The 23,092-nt window shown below is 35.5% G+C and overlaps 1 pseudogene; it reads right to left on the reverse strand.

Annotated features, from left to right (window-relative positions):
* Positions 1-10,973: 10,973 nt before the first annotated feature.
* Positions 10,974-23,092, reverse strand: part of LOC141550017 (complement component 1 Q subcomponent-binding protein, mitochondrial pseudogene) — a 40,937-nt pseudogene continuing 28,818 nt past the window's right edge.

Below are 23,092 nucleotides of genomic sequence, written 5' to 3' on the forward strand. Positions count from 1 at the left end.
CATTTCAGAAATTGTATTATGTGGAGAGAATAAAAATTTATATGGAAGCAACTGTTCTAGACTCACTGTATTATCACAAGACAAAATAAATATTTTTGTCCTTAGTTATGTTCTGTGAAAGGAGGGTGGAAGGATATTACTGTGGGATAACCTAAGTTCATTATGCATAGAAGTACCCAAGGTAAGTACAAGCTACCAAAGTTGTTCGCTGGGCCACAGTCCCTGTCCATAAGAACATTTATTTTTAAGGAAGATGATTGGATTTGTGAGAATTAATAGACATTTTCCAATGACTGCCTCATTGAGCAGCCAGGGAGCCTTGAAATCAGTTTTCACTATTCAAAATCAGTCACTTGAACATGTAAGTAAAAATAAGTTCCATTTTTTTAAAATTGCTTTTCAATGGTATGGACCAGTGGTCCTCAAACTTTTTAAATAGGGGGCCAGTTCACTGTCCCTCAGTGGAAGGGCCAAACTATAGTAAAAACAAAACCTCACACTCTGTCTCCGCCCCTCAGCCCATTTGCCATAATCCGGTGGGCAGCATAAATGTCCTCAGTGGACTGCATATGACTGTGGGCTGTAGTTTGAGAACCTCTGCTATGGATGTACAGAAAGCCAAAAGAATTGTTGAATAATAAACTGAAAATATATTTGTATCAGTTCCTTCATGGGGCAGTTAATTCATATGTAGCCATCTTGGCAGAGGTCATGAAATAAGTTACTTTCACAGAAATAGTTTGATGCTCTACTATAGTGCCTGTCTACAGTGTCATATCATTGATTGGTATCACATATTGGGAAGCCATAAAATTTTACAGCTCTCTTTCTAACCACCAGAGGGCAACCATATTTTAAAAATTATAGGATCCAAGCTTAGAAAGAATGTTGATAATTGTAGTCCAATCTACAGGTTTGGGAAATTGAGGCCCAGAGAGGTTGTCATTTACTCAGGACCATAGGAGGAGTGAGTAGCATAACTTAGATTTGAACCACAATCTTACATCTTCCAAGTCCAGGAATATTGGTGTGCCATTGGCATTCTAGTTGATATAATATTCCATCATACCCATACTTAAATTATTTAAAACCACAATATAAAAGGCTGGCGTTTGGTAAATACTGTCTAGCTAGGCTCAAAAGCTCTGTAAAAGAAATATTACCTCTTTGACTTCCATATATTTCTGCAAGGTCATCTTCCCAGGAATATGAAGACAAAACAAAGGATACTATTTGATCTCTTCTCTCTGAGCTTTTACTCTTACATTTGCATATTTTGGCTTTTGTAAAATACAGGGTGTCCCAAAAGTGTTGGTGCAGATAATAGGAAAGGATAATATTCCTAAAGGACATGTGCATTTTGAAGTAAGATCTTAAGAGTAATAGTTTCTCTACAGATAGGCCTGGTTCTTTCAGTTTTTTGAAATTTAATCAGCATCCTAAATCAGCCATATTTTTAGCCATCACAATTAGCAAATGGTTGGGGCTGCTGGCCAGTGAGACTCTTCCTGTAGGGATGGATGGGACTAGGGAAGGCAGTTGACATCTAGTGTTTATTTAGATAAGTTAGAGTGAGGTACCTGACTGTCTTCACGGTTCTGCAAAAGGGAAATGAGAAATACACACTCCCTTATCTTCAAGGGACTTTTGGTGTAGTGAGATCTAACTCAAAATTATTAAAAAAAAAAAAAAAAAAGACTTAAAAATCAAGAGCTAGTTTATGAGGCATAGATTATAAGTAACTTGTAGAAGCAGTCAGAAATGGTAAATTCAGAATAGTTGACATTTTAATAGAATCTTTAATTCCCTGTCCTGTTGTTTGGAGGGAAACGAAAATATTTCTTGAGCTGTTAGGCTAAGTTAAATAACCATGGCAAGTTGCTGGGGGTGGTTCCTGCTGCTATAGTTACCGCCATGGGCTTTGGAAGCCATCCCAACCTAGTCCCAGAACTCCTACACCCAAGAGAAGACAAATTCAGGCAGATAGGTGGGCTCAGTTGACAGCATCTATCCTGGAAGGTGAAAGACTTAGTTGGATGATTCCTGTCAGAATATTTATTTACTGCCTTTGTACCCAGCTCTACTTTATATTCTGAGGTTATCCAAAAAAGTATAATGTGATCCTTTTAGGAGGAGGATGTGATTTGAATTTCTTCAAAGCTCTGTGTTTCCTAGTTAGATCCAGATCAGGGCTGAATCTGTAGCTGGAATTTCTCTTGTTTTAGACATTATGGCTATATTAGTGCAAACTAAGGTCGTAGTAGCTTTTTTGGCTATCATATTGCATTGTTGATTTAATGTTGAACTTGCAGTCCAGTTAAACTCCTTAGTCCTTTTCTTGGGAACTGTTATCTAGCCAAGTTCATCCATTCATCCTGTTTTGTATAGTATATTTTTGGAATTCAAATTTAGAACTTCATATTTATCCTAATTAAATTTCATCATATCAGATTCAGCCCATCATGAACCTCCTCATTATGTTTATTACATTTGCAATTCTAGATTCCATAATCTTCCAAACCCAGTTGGGTTAAGTGGAATCATTGAAAAGCCTGGACTGGTTCATTCAAGGAAAGACAAAAAACAAAACCGTTTCTGCCCTTAAATGGCAGATCACAGAGGCAAGAAACTTATTAATTCAAGAAACATTAAATGCCTACACTGTGCCAAGTGATAGGGGGGAAAAAAAAACAAAACAGGGGCAGCGAAGTGATGCAGTGAGTGGATAGAGCACCAGCCCTGAACTCAGGAGGACTTGAGTTCAGACACTTAACACTTCCTAGCTGTGTGACCCTGTGCAAGGCACTTAACCCCAATTGCCTCAGCCAAAAAAACCACATGGAAGTAAAATATAATTTCTGCCTTCTAGGACTTTACAGTTTAATGTAAATAGCATGCAAACAAAAAGGAAGCTTTCTACAGGATAAATAGGAAATATATGATGGAAAGCACTGGAATAAGATACATTATTAAAGCAGATTTCCTTCAGAATGTGGGATTTTACTTGGGACTTGAAGGAATCCATGGAAGTCTAGTTAGAGATGAGGTAAAGTTCCAAGTCTGGGGGTTAGCCAGAGAAAATTCCTATAATGCCTTGAACAAAGAACATCCTGAAGGCCATTGACACTTAATTAACAAGTATATATTGGGGAATAAGGTATAAGAAGACTAGAAAGACAAGAGTGGGTTGGGTTATGAAGTGCTTTGCCAAATAGCATTTTGTATTTTGTCAGCATTTTGTCAGACTTGAGCTTTAGGAAAATAACTCAAGTTACTGAATAGGAAAATTCACTAGAGTGAGTAGAGAACTGAGGCAATTAGATAGACCCACCAACAGTGAGGTCCTGCATTGGAGTGGTGGCAGTGTCTGGAGACAAGTGGGCATGTTCAAAGGATGGTGCAAAGGTAAAATTGATGTACTTTAGCAACAATTTAGATTTGGAGGTTATGTGAGAGGAATCAATCCGGGATGGCATTTAAGTCTGAGCGACTGGAACAATAGCGTCTTATATAAGTAAGGAAAAGAGGAATGTTTAGGGGAAAAGATACTAAGTAGTTGATTGGATATCTAGTTTGAGATGCCAGAAGGGCAGTTGGAAAGGTGAGGCTGGAAATCAGCAGAGAGATGGGAGCAGGAAAGTTAGATCTAAGAATCATTTGCATAGAAATGGTAATTGAATTTATAGGAGCTGGGACCACCAAGGAAAGTAGTATAGATGGAGAATTATTTATCATACCTAAAAGATTATTTTACAAACAACTTGCACAAGGCAGTCTCTAACTAACATGTAGGTTAGAAGAAGCAGGATTAGGACACTCAAAGTCTCTCTGAAGAACTTTAGTATCCATTGTGGTAAGTAGAAGATACTGACATGGGACCTCCCAACATGGTGTGCCCTTATCAGAGAAGGTGCTGTACTCCATAAGCAAAGCAGAAGCACAATAGCACAAAGGAAATGTGAGTTGTGCAAATCCAGAGACATCTCCATTCCAAAGTTTGCACAGACTTTCTGCCTTCCAAATTCATATTGGGATGATCAGACACAGCCAAACACATTGTACTCTGGTCATGTCATTGGTCCTCTTCAAGAAGAAGGTTAAAACCTCTATTGAGTGGGGAGTGGCTGGGGGTAGGGGTGGGGTGGAGGGGGTGGGGGGGAGGGGAGTTGGAGGGGGGAAGAGTCCTTTTTTGTTTTTGTTTCCTTAGTGCTCAAAACAGTGCTTGGGACAATGCTTGCTGATTGATTAATTAATTGATCAGAAAAAAATGATAAAGCTAATGGGGGAGGCAAAACTATCACTTATAAAGAACTAATAGTATACAGCAATATAAGAAAAATATGACATGAGTGGTGAGGTGGAAGGAGCACTGAATTGGAAATCATAAGACCTGAATTCTAGTCCTGACTTTATCATTAATTTTATTACCTTTTTTGGCCTCAGCTTTCTATCTTTAAAATTAGGGAACTGGACTAAATAATTTCCAGCTTCCCTTCTAGTTAACCATTTGGATTCTTTACATGCCAAAGATATGAAGCACATTAAATGTTCAGATGATACCACTTCATGTCTACCTGTGCAACTATGATAAATCCTTTAATTTCTAAGCCTCTTGTTTCCTTATCTGTAAAATGTAAAATGATGATAAGTTATTTCCACTGGCTCCTTAAAGCACAATATAAATGTGTTCTTATTAGGGAAAGCTCAGTCTTTAAGAAAGAACAGGAATAAAGGACTTTTGAGTAAGGGGAGGAGAGAGATCCCTTTTAAGAATATACTTATGAGGTGACTGGCAGAAAAAAGGCTGGACAGCTATGTGTTTCTCCTGTGTCCTTGCTGACCCATCTGCTGCATTGGACACCAGACCCAACTGGCACAGCTCCTGGACTACAGAGGGGGATCAGTTTTCATCAAACAGGAAAAACAAATGTTCTTTTCTCCATATCACATTAGTTACATGCTATACTTCATGCTGGGCTATAAGAACCTGGGCCTTAGTTTGTTTAGTGAGTAAAGGAGGAAAAGGCAAGTCATCAGCTTTGTTTCCTTGAAATATTTTGAAGCTTTGGATCCTCCTGTTTCTCTGGCCAGGGTATGTAATTGTGGTTGGTCTTTTTGTAAGCAGTGAGTTGAGAGGCAAAATTGTGAATATTTGTGGATTTTTCACTTGCTGTTTCTAGAACTCTTTCACCTCCACTTTTTTCACCCCATCTCCTTTCCACATTATCCTCTGAGACATCCAGAGCTTATTTCCTATGGGCAGAGCCTCCTTTACCTGTAGGTGAAAGAGCAGCCACTAGTGATTTGAAGGATACTTTGGAAAGACTTTGTCAAAATAGCTTCTTCATTAATGCTTGAAACTTCACCATAGAAACATTAGAGTTTTTTTTTTAATGAATAAATAGCATTAAAAGTATTGGACATTATAGTTGCAAAGGATTATACAGATTATTAAATCCAATCCCCTTATATTATAGATGAGGAAGCTTTTGTTTATAGATGTTGGGACTTGCCCAACCACAGTGGAAGGACCAAGACACTAAAGTATGATGAGAATGAATTTATCATGTCTTTTTTAGTGGATAACTTTCCTGGTTTTGATGGGGAGAAAAGAAAAAGAGTAGAAGCACAGTTTAGGCAGTTAAGTAAGGAAATGTAAGTGAAAGGATGAGAAATGAAAATGCCTTTTAGCATTTCCTTTCAGAATACTTGATATTCCTGCTTAATGACCTCTTCTTTGCCCTGATCTTTTCCCAATCCAATCCTGCCTGTACATCCAAACTAGTTCAGATTCTCTAGAGGGTTGTTCCATAAAGGAAGTGGCAAAGATAGGGTGGTATAATGGAAAGGGTGAGGAGAGTCATAGAATTAGAGGATTGAGAGCTAGAAGGGATTTAAAGAATATCTATTCCGTTCTTCCCATTTGGATAGATGAAAAAACTAAAATTAAGTGACCAAGTTCACACACAGAGTAATTAGCAAAGTGAAGATTTGAACACAGTTGTTTTCTGTCTAAATGTAGTTCTCTTCACTACACCTCATTTCTTTTCCTGAATTCAAGTCCTAGATATGCCATTTACTTGTGACCTAAGAGAAGAAAATTAATCTCTGAGCTTCATTTTCAGCATCTGTAAAGTGGGAAAAATAATACTTTCACTGTTTTACTCAGGAATGTGACATAAGTGCTTAGAAACTATAGAGCACTATATATATGTGATTATATATATAAAGACAAGGCATTTCAATGGCAATAAAAATAAAGAGATCAATAGGAATTTTGAAGAAAAACCTCAAGATTTGATGAGTGGGTATGGTGGATAATAGAAAAGAAAGAGTGAAAGATGATGTACAGTTTCTGAATAAATTAGAACTGTGCTGCTACAGCTGGTTTAAAGACAAGATAATTAAATTCAGTCCTGAATATATTGAAATGTCCATAGCCATTGTTCCCATCCCTCCCACAGGAAAAGTATAGTCTGTTGGTTAGGGAGCTGTTTTTGATGCCAAGAGGATCTGGGTTCAAGTTCTACCTTCTACATATATTGACTTTATGACTGGGAACAGGTTAATTAACTTTTTAGTGCTCTAGGCCAAGATTTCTTAAATTTTTTCCACTCATGACTCCTTTTTGTCTGAGAAATTTTTACATGATCCCAAATATATAGGTATATAAAAATAGCTATACAAATCAAATATTTACTGATTATAAATCAATTTTGTGACCCCCCCACATTCAGTTATGAGACCCTATATTGAGTTGAATGCTAGTTTAAGAAGCTGGGCTCCAGGTATATTTGTGCCAACCTATATATGTAAAGGGAATTTCCTCAAGAATACCAATAATGATAAAATTATTGGGCCAATCCTTGTCCTTATCCTTATTCCATAGGCTCCTAATACAGAAGACCAAAGTATTGGCTTTCATCTCATTAGCTTATTACAACTGGAACAGTTGGGAAAGGCAATAGAAAATATATTCAGGCTTTGGAGAAAGTTGAGAGCTGAAAGTAAAGATATGTATGTTATTTGCATAGAAGTTCCAGAGAACATTGTACACAGGAACAACAAGATTATGTGATGATCAACTGTGAGAGATTTGGCTCTACTCAACAATGCAATCATTTAAGGCAATTCTGATAGACACATCCAGAGAAAGAACTATGGAGGCTGAATGTATTTTGTATTTATTTTTCTTTCTTGTGATTTTCCCCTTTTGGTCTAATTTTTCTTGTACAACATGACAAATATAGAAATATATTTAAAGGAATTATATCTATTTAACCTATATCAGCTTGCTTGCTGTCCTAAGGAGGGGGCAATGAGGGAGGGAGGAAGAAAAATTTGGAATAGAACACAAAGTATTGCAAAAATGAATGTTGAAAACTATCTTTACATATATCTGGAAACAATTTTAAAACTATTGAAAATTTTTAAAACATTCTTTTGTGAAAAGTGATATTTGTTATGTTCATCTGACCTTCATTGGGCAATGAAAGAGGCTACTCTCACTATAGATAGGAGGGTACTCCCAGTCCTAAACTAAGTTTGACTTAGAAAATCCTTGTGTCAAACCTTCTAGAGACAACACCTGCTAGAGAAAGGGGGATGAATCCTGGGTCTGTGGGGGTAGTGGATCCAAATGTCTTCCAAAAGGTTTATTCTAACCAATTTCCCTTAGCTGACTCAAGAAATGTTTAATTTAATTGTATAAAAGTAATACCAGTGTGTCATAGATTTATACTATACTGGAAAGTCTTCCAAATTATATATATTTTCTAAGGACCCAGCTTTTAACTACAGAGTAGATTAATATCAGTTGGTTGACCATTTGGTAGGGAATTTTTTGTTATAGTAACTAATCAAATAAAAAAATACAAAATGTTTTTTTAATTCCTGCAAATATGATGTCAGAGTAGCAGAAAGGGAATCAGAGGAGTCTAAGAATCAAAGATTTTAGACCATCTATAAACATTTTTAGCTACTGGTACTCTCAATGTGAGGACTTTGTCAAGGACCCATGGACCCATCAAGTGGTTTTAGAGGAATTGAAGCAGTTCTTGAAATTTTCATAACTACTGAAGCAAGAAGTCAAAACCAAATAGAAGCTAAGAAAGGATGGATTAAATTTTTTCCTTAGAGATCCAAAGAAAAAATTGGTTTTTATCATGACAAGAAGCATTATTTCATGGTATATTTGGTTATGTGACATTGCATTATGATACATATTTGCAAAAAAAATCTTATTTGAAAATAATTATAGTTTATACACTAGCATCTGTTGTATAAAATGAAGAATTTTATTAAAATTAGATAAAAACCCTCCAAATTAAATCAGCATACCCTTTGATACTCCTTGACATCAATTTTGAAGTAGACATAGATGAAGATAAAGAAAAAATATTAAAAAATGTCTTAGGAGGGAACAGAGTCAAGATGGCAGTTTAGAGGTACCCAAGCTGAAGTTTCTCAGTATTCATTTTCAAATAACTTTAAAATAATACCTTATGACATTTTGCAGTGGTAAAATCAGCAAATGGGCAAGATGAGACACTTTTCTGACCTAAGAACTTGGGAAGTTGGCAGAAAAAGTTTGTAACACCAGGATGGAAGTCTTTCTGGAGTTCACACAGAAGCAACAACATCAGCTTCTGGAGTTCTCAGCCAGATATGGTAAGGGAATCTGACAATAGGTCAGAAAGAGATTATAGGGGAACCTTTGCTAGCATTAAGTAAATCTGGCACTGATAGGGAATTCTATTGCTCATATGTACCTTCTGGGTTGCAGATTCAGGGAGCTGGAGAGCTAGGGGTTGGTCACAAGGGAGCAGAAACTCTGGTCCCAGTTCCAAAGTAAAAAGAGTGCTAGTTCTTATGGTTATAGGGGACCAGGTTGTTTCTTAGGTAAAGATTAAAGAGCAGACCAATACCAATACTGGAGAGTAATAACCAAACCTCTCCCAGGATTACACCACTTTGGAAGTACAAAGAACTTAAATAACTTCCAGAACTAATTCTGAAAACAGCATCATGGAAAAACCTGAAGCCTGGGACAATACCTCCCCACCCCAAGTGAATAGAAACCAACTTTAATATAAAGTTCAAAGTTAAGAAATAGGTTAGAAAAAATTAGCCAGTAACAATAGCATCAAACACAAAAGAGTTGACCATGAATAGCTCCTCATGGTAGGTAAGAGCAGAACATAAACTCAGAAGAAGACAGTGTGAAGACAGTTGCCAAAAAACCTCAAAGAAAAATTGGACCCAAATCCAACAAGAATTTCTGAAAACTTTAAAGGGATAATAGAGGTACAGAAAAAATTAGAAAAGGAAATTGGCTACATGGAAAAAGAAGTACAAAATCCCACTGAAGAAGATAATTTCTTTTTAAAATAGTATTATGTGTCTACTAAGTAGGCAGTTAATATATGTTTATTTCTTTTTCTTTTTCTTTTTCTTTTTCTTTTTTTTTTTTTGCTGAGGCAGTTGGGGTTAAGTGCCTTGCCCAGGGTCCCACAGCTAGGAAGTATTAAATGTCTAGACCAGATTTGAATTCAGGTCCTCCTGACTTCGGGGCTGGTGCTCTATCCACTGCACCACCTAGCTGCCCCAAGAAGATAATTTCTTTCTTTCTTTTTTTTTTTTTCCTTTTTTAAATTTTTATTTATAATTTTTTTTGACATTATATATGCATGAGTAATTTTTTTTATAACATTATCCCTTGTATTCATTTTTCCAAATTTTTCCCTCCCTCCCTCTACTCCCTCCCCTAGATGACAGGCAATCCCATACATTTTACATGTGTTACAGTATAACCTAGATACAATATATGTGTGTAAATCCCATTTTCTTGTTGCATGTTAAGTATTCGATTCCGAAGGTGTAAGTAACCTGGGTAGATAGACAGTAGTTCTAACAGTTTACATTCACTTCCCAGTGTTCCTTCTCTGGGTGTAGTTGTTTCTGTCCATCATTGATCAACTGGAAGTGAGTTGGATCTTCTTAATGTTGAAGATATCCACTTCCATCAGAATACATCCAGAAGATAATTTCTTAAAATTTTTTCTTAGGCATGTAGAAGCTAATAATTCCAGGAGACATCAAAAATGGTCAAAGTCAAAAGAATGAAAAAAAAAATTAGAAGACACTGTTAAATATTTTATTAGAAAAAAATACATAATTAGAAAAATTACTAGGGGCAGCTAGGTAGCACAGTGGATAGAGCACCAGCCCTGAAGTCAGAAGGACCTCTGAGTTCAAATCTGATCTCAGACACTTAACACTTCCTAACTGTGTGACCCTAGGCAAGTCATTTAACTCTAATTGCCTCAGCAAAAAAAAAAAATAAATAAAAATAAAAATTAGAAAAAAAAATACTGACCTGGGATCAAGGAGAAGCAATTTAAAATTATTAGAAAAAACCATGATCAAAAAAGAACCTAGATATATCTCAAAAATTTTTCAAGGAAAATTGTCTCAATGTCCTAGATCCAGAAGGTAAAAGAAAAATTAAAATAATCCACCAATCACCTCCTGAAAAAGATCCTAAAATAAAAACTCCCAGGAATATTATTTTAGCTAAATGCCAAAGCTATCAGGTAAAAGAGAAAATACTTCAAGCAGATAGAAATAATTCAAATGTGGAAGTATATTAGTTTCACACAAGATTTAGCAGCTTCTATATTAAAGGAGCTAGGACTTGAAATATGATATTCAGATAAGAGAAGAGGGAAGATTATAATCAAGAATAACCTAGGCAGCAAAACAGAGAATAATCTTTCAGGTGAAAAAAATGGATATTTAATGAAATAGTGGACTTTTTTTTTTTTTTTTTTTTTTTTTTTGGAAGGGAGCAAGAGGCTTTATTTGTCATCTTTTTGTGGTGGTGTACAAAAATGCCAGCAGAGCAAGGAAGTAAAAGTGGGTTAGGAAACATAATTTATGTCTAATAGTATTTTACCAAACTTGCTCCATGGTAATTTCTATGTAATTTCTCTTGCTCCACAGTAGAGTTCACAGCCTCAGTTCTCCCTAATGACACTTCAATAACTCTTTCAGATCTTCCATAAAGTTATTGTTATTTCTAGTATTCTAAGGTCATGCTGACCTCAGTCAGTTCATCTACAAATGCATTGTCCACTTCTTGGTCAGCCAGGAAATCCACCAAGTCCCACAGCTCAGGCCAGGAAATCCGTGTTCACTGTGTTTGTATCCTTCCAGGCTGACTCACAGATGAACTGAAAGCTAACTTCCTGAAGGGGGACAATGTCCTCTGGATAGTGGCAGCCCAACACAAGGACCTTCTTGGTATCATTCTTTACAACTCCTCCACAAGGTTCAGGTTTTTGTCATTCTTGGCCTTTTTTTCCCTCTGGTATCTCATCAAATGTGGGTGGGATGCTGTTATTAATAATGAATGTGCCTGTGATGGTGTCTCCGGCTCATCTCTGAACTAACTTGGCTTCTGTCACTTGCACAGCTGGTTCCCTATCCCCGGACATCTTGGACAGGAATTTGTGTTTCTGGATTTTCCTTTCCTCTTTAATTTCATCTGTTGAGAATTCAGCAAAGATCTTTTCCCCTTTGATGTGGAGTCCCTGGCTTATGCATAAGCAGGGCAAGTGGAGGGGCTGCAGGAGGCTGGGCTGCGTGGTCACTGGCTTGCTGGGAGCTGCTCCCCAGGAGGCCTTCGAAGACTGTACCTCGGTGGGGTGCAGGGCCCTGGGCGTGGGGTATCCAGGGGCAGCAAAGGTAGGGTGAGACACTCAGAGGAGGTGGGAGCCACGGTGGAGACCAGAAGGACTAAAATAGAAGACTTTCTAGCACTCCTGATGAAAAGAGCAGAACTGAATGGAAAATATGGCAAAGAATCATAAGAAGGTAAACATGAAAATAAGAAATCATACTATATACTATATTGTTTATAAAAGACACACTTGAAATAGAAAGACTCAGAGTTAAAATAAAGGGTTGGAACATGATACTTTGTTTCAGCTGACTTAAAAAAATCCCAAAAACCAAAGGTAGTATTCTAGACAGACCAAAAGCAAAACTTAGACCTAATTAAGAGAGATAATCTGGGAAAATTACATTTTGCTAAAAGGTACCAAAGGCAAATATCTAAAAAATTTTTAGTAAGTTTCTCTGATAAAGACCTTATTTCTCAAATATATGCTGAGAATAGAACTAAATCCAACTTATAAAATAAGAGCCATTCCCCAATTGGCAAATGGTCAAATGAAAAAGGCAGCTTTCACAAGAAGAAATCAGTGCTAGCTATAGTCATATCAAAAAATTGCTCTAAATCACTATTGATTAGAATAAAGCAAATTAATAGAAGCTAGAGGCACAACTTCACATTTATTGAAAATGACAAATGCTAGAGGGATGAGAGGAAAGATAAGTACACTAATGAATTGTGGTTGGAGTAGTGAACTGGTCAAACCATTTTGGAGAACAATTTGGAACTAAGCTCAAAAGGCTATCAAACTGCATACCCTTTGATCTAGCAGTGCCACTACTAGGTCTGACTCCCATAGAGATCAAAGGAAAAGGAATTATGAATACAATATAACAGCTCTTTTTTTGTGATGGTTAAGAATTAGAAATTGAGGGGATGCTCTTCAACTGGGGAGTGACTAAACAATTTGTAGCATATGATTGTGAAGGAGTCTTATTGTGCAATAAAAAAATGACGAGGGGGGGAACAGTTTCAGAAAAATATGATAAGACATATATGAATTAATAAAGAGTGAAGTGAGAAGTGTTGGGAGATCTTTATGTACAGTAACAGCAGTGTTGCTTATAAGAATCAACTGTGAAACACTTGGCTAGTTTGATGAATACAGTTATCCAAGATGATTTCAAAAGATTCATAATTTAAAAAAATACAATGTTTACCACCAGAAAGAGAACTGATGAACTCTGAGTGCAGATGGAAGTATAATTTTTTAACTTTATTTTTCTTGTTTTTGTTTGAAATATGGCTAATATGAAAATGTATTTTGTATGATTTTTACATTGATAATTGATATCATATTCTCAGTGAGTATGGGAGGGGATAGAAGGAAAGGAGAGAATTTGGAACTCAATTTAAAAAGAAAAAATGTTAAAAATAAATGATAAACTTTTTAAATATTAAAAATATATATAGTTTAGTAGTAAGAAATGAGAAAGGCAAAAGTCTCATCCCTGTATATCATGAATGCCTTCTTTGAGAAAAAAATAAGAAACAAAGTTGTTATCCATTGGTTGGGAAATGGTTAAACAGTTTGTAATACATGAATAAAAGGACATAATACCATCCTTTAAGAAATGATGTGATAAATATAGAGAAGCATGGAGAGATCTACATAAACTGATTATGAATGAAGTAAGTAGAACCAAAAAAACTATACCCAAAGATTAAAATGATGTAACTGGGCAGGTCAATGGCACATAAACAAAAATAAAAGATGAATGTTACAAAATTAAATAACAAGCATGGCTCAAAAGGAGTAATATGAGAAAATAGCCCCCTCCCCAACTCATCTCTTTGCAGAGTTGGGAGATATAGAAGAGTTGCACATTGCACCTATTTTTAGGCTTTTCCAGTGTATTGATCAGTTATGATGAGTTTTTACTTGTATTTCTTTTTTTGTTGTTTTTAAAATCATACTATTTAATACATGGAATTTCTCTCTGAAATGGGAAGGAATATGGGAGAAACTATGATGATGTAAATTCCCTCCCAAAATACCAGTAAAAATTTATTTAAAACAAAAAAAAATTTGGTAATCACTGGTGAAACACCAAATAGCAGAAGAAATGAAAATAATTATATTTTAATGGACAGTAAATTATTGATTGCTGATATAAGAATCATTCTGTAACCAGTTGTCAGTGGACAGTTAGACCACTGACTTCTTAGGCCTAAAAAGCAAGCATAGACATTAAATAAACGTATTATAATTATACAACTTCAACCATAGCTATTTAAACAAAATTTCAAAATTAAAATATGAAAAATGATCAGAGTAAAAACAATATTATAAAAATTTTCTGTGGAATTTTAATCAATTAAGGAACAGAGATCAACATTAATTATGACAATATCCTATAGAAATTTAAATCAATTGCCACAAGGAAGATAAGGACCTTAAACATTTGACTTACCAAGTAGAAAAATATGGCAGGTAAAAGCAGCATTTTAGAATATAATATTGTGTGTAAAAAAAAAAAAATTGTACAGGGGAAGAAGGTGGAAGATTTTGAGCAGTGTGTCTTCATATAACAAGTGGAGGTGGGAGTGGGGAACAAGTTTAAAGAAAGCTTTGATGAGGCATCTGACTGAGCCAAATCAGCCTAAAGCTATTTAAGGACAAAACTAGAAAGAGGATAACAAGCAAACAAAAGATGGCTTTTTATAACTAACTTTCTATCGTCAGAGACAGTGGTATTATATATTTGGGTTCTAAAATACTTCCAGATGTGTTTTTTAGGAAGCAAAAATTGTACAGAAAAAAATAAAGATAGGAAAAATAGCTGAATAAGTTGAAATGTAAAAAGAGGAGATATGTGCTGGAGGTGACACAAATTTGATGGCATTGAAATGTTCAAATTCTGGAACATTCCAGGATTTGACTCAATCAATATAGTATCATGTACAAAAAGGAGTGTCTGGAGAAACCTCACTATAATAAGAGTTCTTAACTTGGGATATGTGAACTGATTTTTTAAAAAATATTTTGATAACAGTATTATATTTGATTACAGTTTCCTTTGCAAGCCCATGTGTTTTATGTTTATTTAAACAGATTATTCTGAGAAAGGTTCCACAGGTTTTCATGAGACTGTGAAAGGGATTCAAGACACAAAAAAGGTTGTGACTTTGGTAGGTAGGTATCAATTGTTACAATATTTGAAAGATAGAAAGATAGCAAATATGTAGGAAAAAAAAAAAAACTAGCTTTTATTGCCTCCCACCCAAAACAATTAAAGGTATCAATAAATACTAACCTATATACTTATTTTCAGATCTACAGAAAAATTAATGAGAACCATACACATACATACCACAGACATCCTAGATGGGGAATTATAAAAGTAAATAGCCAGACTGTAACGGGCGTAGCCCCTTTAAGATTCTTTGTCTGATCTACCTTTGGGACAAGTATTCCTAAGGGAAAAGATCCGTATCTGAGCCAGTTTGGGCTGTACCCAGCCCCCAGTTGGTTTGGGTTTTCAGCCCCCTTTGATACAAGATCTGGTCAAAACTAGTTTGGGCTGTACCCAGCCCCGCCACCGGATCTGAGCTGGCTTGGATAAAGCCAGACAAAAATCTGGCCTTCAAGGAATTAACCTGACCTCTGCCCATTACTTCTTCAAGCAGATAAAAAGAGCAAATCTAGAATCATCTTGGGTTCAGAGATTTGAAAGATGCCAACTAAGATGCTTGCATCAGAGATTCTCTGTCCCCGCCGCTTTCGGCGTATATCTTCCTCTATCTAATGCCTTTTACTAACCAGACCTTAACCTTGCTTCCAAACCTGGCAATAAACATCTTTTTACCCATATAGGTTTTCGGCCTGTAAATTCATTTACAGGAGACTCTCGCCGCCACTAGACATGATTTAACTTTGTATCCTTGCGCCGAATCTTAAGGGGGTTGCAGGGGAGCTCCATGTGACTCCCTGTACCCCGAATTCTGCCATTAGACCTCACTTAATCCTACTGAGGTATATACCTCATTAGGTATTTACTTCATGATTTGATTCAAGTTACCATCATTTTGAGGTTCCCTATTACCTCATCAAGACTACTGTGATCTGTATTCTATATTATTCTATATATTTTTTCATCATGCAATACAATGAAAGAGTAGAATATCCCATTATGTTTACTGTTTGTTGACTATAGAAAGCATCTGTCTCAGTAAAGCAAATTGCCATCTTTGTGGCATTTATCTGGTAAATTTTCTCCTATGTAAATGTATACTTATATATGATTTTTAGAAAGATATAGTGAGATAAATTTGTATGATGACTCTTTAATCATTAGTAACAAAGGCATAAAAGAGAAAAATTTATACTTGCTGAAATTTCACCATTCTCAGGTGAAGAATTCCAGTGTATAGTCTAGTAATATCTTTTTTTTTTTTTCCTGAAGCAATTGTGGTAAGTGACTTGCCCAGGGTCACACAGCTAGGACGTGTTAAGTGCCTGAGACCAGATTTGAACTCAGGTACTCCTGACTTCCGGGATGGTGCTGTATCCACTGAGCCACCTAGCTGCCCTGCAAGTGCAGCTAGAAAGTTATGTCATAGACCTCTTTGACTGTCTGGTGTCTGGTGAATACTATGGATCCCTTCTCAGAATGTTTTTAAATGCTTAAGATAAAACATTTGGGATTACAGAGGGAACCAATTATATTTAAATGGAGTTTCCACATTATTTTATAAGTTCACAGACCCTAGGCTAATAAGTGGTCTAAGTTGAAGAGAGACTCAATAGATCATGTGGTCCTCCAGATGCTCCCATTTGAGGAGGACATTGTGTTAATCACAACAAGTCTTTCTAAATGAGGTTCACAGTTACCCTGAAGAGTTTGGTCTAATGTCCACGTAGGAAAAACTAAATAGATGGATATTATTTATCACCCAAATAACATGCAGCAACATGGACAATGTGTAGTGTTCATCCATCAGTACATATATTTGATAAAGACATTACAAATGGACCATACACTGAGCTCAGAATTGAACAGGAGTTAGATGTCTTTGGAAAGTAGCAAAGATGCTTTAGAGATCTAGCTTTTTCCTGAAACTGACATTTTTAAAGGCATGTTCCCCAAGTTGCTGTATAGCTTTGGTTCATGGAATACTAAGCCTCAAAATATGAAACTGTGGATTGCCCAAAAGGTAACAGCAAGGAATATGGAGAGTGTAAGCAGGTAGCAAGTAGAAAATTATGAAATTCAAGCTATGGAAAGGATATTGTCAAAGAAATATATGAGTGATAAAGAAGATAGACCAGTCACATGATGGGAGCAAGAGACAACTGCTGGACAGACCACATAACTCACTGATGACCACACAATAGCAAAAGGTGAGAAAAGTACCTAGCTTATTGAGTGGACTGACTATATTTGCATTATGGGATCATATGGATGAAAGTGGGCAGGTATATTTGGATGCTCTCTACATCTTTGGAGACATTGTCCATATTTATGAGATCTTAGATCCACTGGAGAATTGGAATAAAGAAACAGGCTTTATAGAATGTCCTTTATAGAAAGGGACCTTAAGGATCAGAGGTCAAAAGTGGTAAATCTAGTCCAATCCCTTTATTTTACAGATAAGGAAATAAGCTCAAAGAGAAGAAAGGGTTTATTTACCTCACCAAGGTTGTGGGAGAAGATTACAAATTATAGTCCTGTATGTGACCTGCTTACTGAAATACAATAATAAATATGCTCTACTGTTTACTGCAGATTAACTTAACTTTTATAATTGTTGGGGTTTTATATTTTAAAAGTTTGGTTATCTACTAATATCTTTTTAAAATTACAGCACCATTGCCAACTCAGTTCATAAAACCACCAGAAATATTTATTTGATTTTATTTCTATTTACCCCTGCAAAATCTCTCTTAGATTCCCAGAGAGATGATTAGTTCAATCAAAAATTAAATGCTTTTTTCTCTTTTTTAATTAATTTTATAATTATAATTTTTGACAGTATATATGCATGAGAAATTTCTTTTAATAACATTATCTCTTGTATTCATTTTTCCAAATTTTCCCCTCCCTCCCTCCATTCCCCCCCAGATGACAGGCAATCCCATACATTTTACATGTGTTACAGTATAACCTAGATACAATATATGTGTGTAAATCCAATTTTCTTGTTGCACATTAAGTATTGGATTCCGAAGGTATAAGTAACCTGGGTAAATAGACAGTAGTGCTAACAATTTACATTCACTTCCCAGTGTTCCTTCTCTGGGTATAGTTATTTCTGACTATCAATGATCAACTGGAAGTGAGTTGGATCTTCTTTATGTTGAAGATATCCACTTCCATCAGAATACATCTTCATACAGTATTGTTGTTGAAGTGTACAGAGATCTTCTGGTTCTGTTCATTTCACTCAGCATCTGTTCATGTAAGTTTCTCCAAACCTCTCTGAATTTGTCCTGCTGATCATTTCTTACAGAGTAATACTATTCCATAACCTTCATATACCATAATTTACCCAACCATTCTCCAATTGATGGACATCCATTCATCTTCCAGTTTCTAGCCACTACAAAAAGAGCTGCCACAAACATTTTGGCATACACAGGTCTCTTTCCCCTCTTTAGTATTTCTTTTGGGATATAAGCCCAATAGCAGCAATGCTGGATCAAAGGGTATGCACAGTTTGATAACTTTTTGGGCATAGTTCCAAATTGCTCTCCAGAATGGCCGGATTCTTTCACAAGTCCACCAACAATGCATCAGTGTCCCAGTTTTCCCACAGCACCTCCAACATTCATCATTGTTTGTTCCTGTCATCTTAGCCAATCTGACAGGTGTATAGTGGTATCTCAGAGTTGTCTTAATTTGCATTTCTCTGATCAGTAGTGATTTGGAACACTTTCATATGAGTGGATATAATTTCAATTTCATCATCTGAGAATTGTCTGTTCATATCCTTTGACCATTTATCAATTGGAGAATGGTTTGATTTCTTATAAATTAAGGTCAGTTCTCTATATATTTTGGAAATGAGACCTTTGTCAGAACGTTTACCTTTAACAATATTTTCCCAATTTGTTACTTCCCTTCTAATCTTGTTTGCATTAGTATTGTTTGTACAGAAACTTTTTAGTTTGATGTAATCAAAATCTTCTCTTTTGTGATCAATAATGATCTCTAGTTCTCCTCTGGTCATAAATTCCTTCCTCCTCCACAGGTCTGAGAGGTAGACTATTTTCTGTTTCTCTAATCTATTTATGATTTCATTCTTTTTTTTTTTTCATTTTATTTTTTAAAAATTAATTTTATAATTATACATTTTTGACAGTATATATGCATGAGTAATTTTTTTTTATAACATTATCCCTTGTATTCATTTTTCCAAATTTTCCCCTCCTTCCCTCAACTCCCTCTTCCCTCTCATACATTTTACATGTGTTACAGTATAACCTAGATATAATATATGTGTGTAAATTCAATTTTCTTGTTGCACATTAAGTATTGGATTCCGAAGGTATAAATAACCTGGATAGATAGACAGTAGTGCTAATATTTTTTACATTCAATTCCCAGTGTTCCTTCTCTGGTGTAGTTGTTTCTGTCCATCATTGATCAGCTGGAAGTGAGTTGGATCTTCTTTATGTTGAAGATATCCACTTCCATCAGAATACATCCTCATACAGTATTGTTGTTGAAGTGTATAGTGATCTTCTGGTTCTGCTCATTTCAATCAGCATCAGTTCATGCAAGTCTCTCCAAGCCTCTCTGTATTCATCCTGCTGGTCATTTCTTACGGAGCAATAATATTCCATACCCTTCATATATGCCATAATTTACCCAACCATTCTCCAATTGATGGATATCCATTAATCTTCCAGTTTCTAGCCACTACAAAAAGAGCTGCTACCAACATTTTGGCACATACAGGTCCCTTTCCCCTCTTTAGTATTTCTTTGGGATATAAGCCCAATAGCAGCAATACTGGATCAAAGAGTATGCACAGTTTGATAACTTGTTGGGCATAGTTCCAAATTGCTCTCCAGGATGGCCAGATTCTTTCACAAGTCCACCAACAATGCATCAGTGTCCCAGTTTTCCCACAGCCCCTCCAACATTCATCATTATTTGTTCCTGTCATCTTAGCCAATCTGACAGGTGTGTAGTGGTATCTCAGAGTTGTCTTAATTTGCATTTCTCTGATCAGTAGTGATTTGGAACACTCTTTCATATGAGTGGATATAATTTCAATATCATCATCTGAGAATTGTCTGTTCATATCCTTTGACCATTTATCAATTGGAGGATGGCTTGATTTCTTATAAATTAAAGTTAATTCTCTGTATATTTTGGAAATGAGACCTTTATCAGAACCTTTAACTATAAAAATATTTTCCTAATTTGTTACTTCCCTTCTAATCTTGTTTGCATTAGTATTGTTTGTACAGAAACTTTTTAGTTTGATGTAATCAAAATATTCTCTTTTGTGATCAATAATGATCTCTAGTTCTCCTCTGGTCATAAATTCCTTCCTCCTCCACAGGTCTGAGAGGTAGACTATTTTCTGTTTCTCTAATCTATTTATGATCTCATTCTTTATGCCTAAATCATGGACCCATTTTGATCTTATCTTGGTATATGGTGTTAAGTGTGAATCCATATCTAATTTCTGCCATACTAATTTCCATTTTCCCAACAGTTTTTTTCAAATAGTGAATTTTTATCCCAAATGTTGGTATCTTTAGGTTTGTCAAACACTAAATTGCTATAGATATACCCTTTTTTGTCTTTTGTACCTAATCTGTTTCACTGATTGAGTGGTCTATTTCTTAGCCAATACCAAATGGTTTTGGTGACTGCTGCTATATAATATAACTTTAGATCAGGTACACTTAGACCACCTTCCTCTGACTTTTTTTTTCATTAGTCCCCTTGCAATTCTCGACCTTTTATTCTTCCATATGAATTTTGTTATTTTTTCTAGGTCATTAAAATAGTTTCTTGGGAGTCTGATTGGTACAGCACTAAATAAATAGATTACTTTGGGCAGTATTGTCATCTTTATTATATTCGCTCGACCTACCCACAAACACTGAATGTCTTTCCAATTATTTAAATCTGACTTTATTTAAAAATTAAATGTTTTATTAAATGCTTAATATTGAAAATTAATAGAAGTTCATTCTTTTCTAAAAGTATTACTTTTTAAAAAATGACAAAAAAAAAAGGAATACGATAAATATTGGAGGAGCTGTTGGAAAACAGGCACACTAATATCTGTTTTTGAGGGAATTGAATTGTCCAACCATTCTGGAAAGTAATTTGGAAATAAGCTCTCGAAGTCACTAAATTGTATATCCCTTAAGCCTGTGGTACTACAACTAGTCTATCCCAAAAAGATAAAAAAAAGAGGAGGAGGAGGAGAAGCAAAAAATTGGAGCCTGAGGGGGTATTTGTTGGGAAATGGATAAATAAATTATGGTATGTAAATGTAATCAAATTTTATTATATCATAAGAAATAAGAAAATGGAATATTTGAGAGACAATTGAGATGAACATATGCAGAGCAAAGTAAACAGAATCAGAAGAATAACAATATTATAAAGAAAAAAGCAAACTCTGATGGAATGAGAAACCATATCTCCAGAGGACCCAAGATGAAGCATGCTATCTATCTGTTGAGAGGTGATAGATTCAAAAAAGCAGAATGAGCTTTACATTTTGGGTCAGGATGAGTGGAGGAATTTGCTTCACTTGGTTATGCCTATTTTTAGCATTTCTTTTTTTTTTTTCTCTTTTTTTTTCTTCCTTCATATTTTCCTTCCCTCCCTTCTCCTTGCCTTTGTTCTTTCTTCCCTATATCTTTCTCTCACTTTCTCTTTTTCTTCCCCCTTTCTTCCTTTCTTGTTGAATGAGAGAAGATAGAAAGGAGAGATAATTGATGCCTGTTAATTGAAAGAATACATTTAAATTAAAAAAAAAAAAAAGAAAAGTTTTTCCCATTTTATATATGTAAATGGATGAGAAAAGCTGACAAGTCAAACAGGATTAATTGGTATGGGTAATTGGAAAATAGCAAGAACGACATGTGCAGGCCAAATGGGACAGTTGTGGGTCAAGGAGTAGATGTCCAAGTACAGCTGGATGATAAAAAGAACATTCATGATCTCATCCCTAAGAGAAGAAAGAAAAGAAAATGGAAAAGGGAAAGAGAAATGTGAGAGAAGGTTTTAACTTCTGGGCCAAGAGGAATGATTTGAAAGAGGTAAGGAAAAGGTATTAAAACTTCCAAGTTTCCTCTGGTTCCCCCATTTCCCTCCCAGGGTTAACTATACATATGGACAAAATAACCCATCTGTTACGATTTATTGGGTGCCTGATAGTGTCCTCTACTGGCTTGTTTACTCTCACATTATTAATTCAATTTTAAGAATCCTAAACACTTTTGGTTCAGTGGCTGCCATTAAAACTTAAGCACCTCTTGTAAGGGTTATATGACAACTAGCTGAGAGAAAGACCATGGAAATGTAAGACAGGCAGATACAAAACATAGACAAGATGTAGATTAAAAGAGGAAAAAACAATGTTGAAAGGGGAGAGTAGGAATATCAGAGATATGACACATGAAGAGTGTGGTAACAGAAGAAAAGGCCTTTTAAAAGTTAAAAGGGTTTTATAATTGTAAAATGAAGGTATTTTATAGTGTGGAGCTAAATACTCAGTCTGGAAATAGTTTATACCCTTTTATTACATGGATACAAGCTATTTATAGATTAGTTAAATAAAAATATCTATACAAAATTTAGCATATACTAAGTCCAGATGAGTTTTCTAGAGAGACACAACTCTTAAAATGTTTTCTGTTTTGAATACTTTTTTTTTTTTTTTAAAGCGTTCCCCCACCCATCTAAATTCTCATAATTTTATCTAGGGTTTATGATGGAATGCTAGATCTGGAATGACCTTTTGGGATCACCCAACTTTCTTATTTTAACTAATGCACAATAAGAGTGAAATAACTTGAGTAAGTATGGATTCTTGTTCAGAACTCCAGGGCATATGAGATTTTTAGAAATAGTTGTGACATAAATAGGAGGGTAGAAGATCAGAGACAGCCTGCTCTTTAGCTCAAATGGATGGGCAGTTTCCTGTATGAGAACCAAAGACACAAAGTAAATAAAGTTCCTTTGCTATTGTTCTTTGGGCTATCTATAGAGCTTGCAGCTCAAGGTCATGGTCCCATTGAAACCATTCTAAATTGGATTTGGGGGTGAGGGAATGAAATGAAAGAAGATTGAGGCAGAAATGACAGTTGGGGATCATAGGCTAAAGAGAAGGAACCTTAGATAATTTAGTTCAATCCCCTCATTTTAAAGATGA

The sequence above is a fragment of the Sminthopsis crassicaudata genome, chromosome 1 (genome assembly GCF_048593235.1).
Source record: "Sminthopsis crassicaudata isolate SCR6 chromosome 1, ASM4859323v1, whole genome shotgun sequence".
Taxonomy (NCBI): Eukaryota; Metazoa; Chordata; class Mammalia; order Dasyuromorphia; family Dasyuridae; genus Sminthopsis; species Sminthopsis crassicaudata.